Genomic DNA, 3,049 nt, shown 5'->3' on the forward strand with positions numbered 1-3,049 from the left:
GATCATTTTTTCTTTTTTTATTAAACCAAATTGTCTTCAACAGCAACTTTGAACTCTGATCTAAGAAGTCTGCATGCTTCCTGACCTAGTCGTCCATTGCACATTGTCACGCAGTTCATGAAGTCTGACCATGCTAAGATTTTATATTGAGAGTGGTATCCCTTTAAACGCTTTGAGAAGACAGAATTCCAAGACTTTTACAAGGAGCATAAAGAAGAGGTGAAGAAGAAGAGCATTCAAGAACTAATGGAAGCCAGCTGCAAAGAAACCAGCTGGAGAGAAAAAGGCAGCCAAGCCTAAGGCTATGAAACCAGCAGCAAAGAAAGCAGCCGTTACATATTTCAAGGAATTATGAGTGTTTTCAAAGACATACATGTAATTAGATAAAACTTCAACTTAATGCCTAAGGTCATCATCATCTAATAAAATAGTTGCTGCCAATGTTTCTACAGTGAACAAAACTGGTACCAGTTTATTCATCCCTTTGCCAGCCTCGTAGGCAATCTTCAATTCTTGAGATAGCACATATGGATCTTTCTTTCATCTTTTATTAAACAAATTATCTTCAACAGCATCTTTAAACTCTAATCTAAGAAGTCTGCATGCTTCCTGACCTAGTCGTCCATTGCACATTGTCAAGCGACATACCACAAGATTCCTCAAGTTAATGAAGTCTGACCATGTCCAGATTTTATATTGAGAGTGGTATCCCTTTAAATGCTTTTGGAAGACAGAATTCTAAGACTTTTACCTAGGTGAATTCAGAAGAGGTGAAGAAGAAGGGCATTCAAGAACTAATGGATGGTTTTGATTGCTTGAATAAATGATCAATTAAATGCAAATTATATATTTCAATTAAAAAATTGAAGCCATGGTGTATATGGAAAATGACAATGCAGGTTTTGATAATCAAATTTTCAGACAAGGAGGATAAAAGTGAAAATGGAGGGAAATGTCTAGCAGTTAGACAGCAAACGATTTAATGGCTTCTAAGGTTAAGACATTGGTCACGTGATAAAAGGTCAGAGTTTACGATATTTTGGTAAACGTTCATGCCTCATGGTTTTTGGATGTGTTTTGTCGTATTTGTACTCGTACATTTATAAAAATCAAAGTGTTCAATTCTAGATTGAATAAGCTTCCTTATTTTATATAATTATTATTAAAAAGTGTTGTTCAAGTGTTATAAATTCATAGAACATATGGATCATTTTTTCTTTTTTTATTAAACCAAATTGTCTTCAACAGCAACTTTGAACTCTGATCTAAGAAGTCTGCATGCTTCCTGACCTAGTCGTCCATTGCACATTGTCACGCAGTTCATGAAGTCTGACCATGCTAAGATTTTATATTGAGAGTGGTATCCCTTTAAACGCTTTGAGAAGACAGAATTCCAAGACTTTTACAAGGAGCATAAAGAAGAGGTGAAGAAGAAGAGCATTCAAGAACTAATGGAAGCCAGCTGCAAAGAAACCAGCTGGAGAGAAAAAGGCAGCCAAGCCTAAGGCTATGAAACCAGCAGCAAAGAAAGCAGCCGTTACATATTTCAAGGAATTATGAGTGTTTTCAAAGACATACATGTAATTAGATAAAACTTCAACTTAATGCCTAAGGTCATCATCATCTAATAAAATAGTTGCTGCCAATGTTTCTACAGTGAACAAAACTGGTACCAGTTTATTCATCCCTTTGCCAGCCTCGTAGGCAATCTTCAATTCTTGAGATAGCACATATGGATCTTTCTTTCATCTTTTATTAAACAAATTATCTTCAACAGCATCTTTAAACTCTAATCTAAGAAGTCTGCATGCTTCCTGACCTAGTCGTCCATTGCACATTGTCAAGCGACATACCACAAGATTCCTCAAGTTAATGAAGTCTGACCATGTCCAGATTTTATATTGAGAGTGGTATCCCTTTAAATGCTTTTGGAAGACAGAATTCTAAGACTTTTACCTAGGTGAATTCAGAAGAGGTGAAGAAGAAGGGCATTCAAGAACTAATGGATGGTTTTGATTGCTTGAATAAATGATCAATTAAATGCAAATTATATATTTCAATTAAAAAATTGAAGCCATGGTGTATATGGAAAATGACAATGCAGGTTTTGATAATCAAATTTTCAGACAAGGAGGATAAAAGTGAAAATGGAGGGAAATGTCTAGCAGTTAGACAGCAAACGATTTAATGGCTTCTAAGGTTAAGACATTGGTCACGTGATAAAAGGTCAGAGTTTACGATATTTTGGTAAACGTTCATGCCTCATGGTTTTTGGATGTGTTTTGTCGTATTTGTACTCGTACATTTATAAAAATCAAAGTGTTCAATTCTAGATTGAATAAGCTTCCTTATTTTATATAATTATTATTAAAAAGTGTTGTTCAAGTGTTATAAATTCATAGAACATATGGATCATTTTTTCTTTTTTTATTAAACCAAATTGTCTTCAACAGCAACTTTGAACTCTGATCTAAGAAGTCTGCATGCTTCCTGACCTAGTCGTCCATTGCACATTGTCACGCAGTTCATGAAGTCTGACCATGCTAAGATTTTATATTGAGAGTGGTATCCCTTTAAACGCTTTGAGAAGACAGAATTCCAAGACTTTTACAAGGAGCATAAAGAAGAGGTGAAGAAGAAGAGCATTCAAGAACTAATGGAAGCCAGCTGCAAAGAAACCAGCTGGAGAGAAAAAGGCAGCCAAGCCTAAGGCTATGAAACCAGCAGCAAAGAAAGCAGCCGTTACATATTTCAAGGAATTATGAGTGTTTTCAAAGACATACATGTAATTAGATAAAACTTCAACTTAATGCCTAAGGTCATCATCATCTAATAAAATAGTTGCTGCCAATGTTTCTACAGTGAACAAAACTGGTACCAGTTTATTCATCCCTTTGCCAGCCTCGTAGGCAATCTTCAATTCTTGAGATAGCACATATGGATCTTTCTTTCATCTTTTATTAAACAAATTATCTTCAACAGCATCTTTAAACTCTAATCTAAGAAGTCTGCATGCTTCCTGACCTAGTCGTCCATTGCACATTGTCAA

This window comes from Mytilus galloprovincialis, unplaced genomic scaffold (genome assembly GCF_965363235.1).
Source record: "Mytilus galloprovincialis unplaced genomic scaffold, xbMytGall1.hap1.1 HAP1_SCAFFOLD_104, whole genome shotgun sequence".
In the NCBI taxonomy this organism is placed as follows: Eukaryota; Metazoa; Mollusca; class Bivalvia; order Mytilida; family Mytilidae; genus Mytilus; species Mytilus galloprovincialis.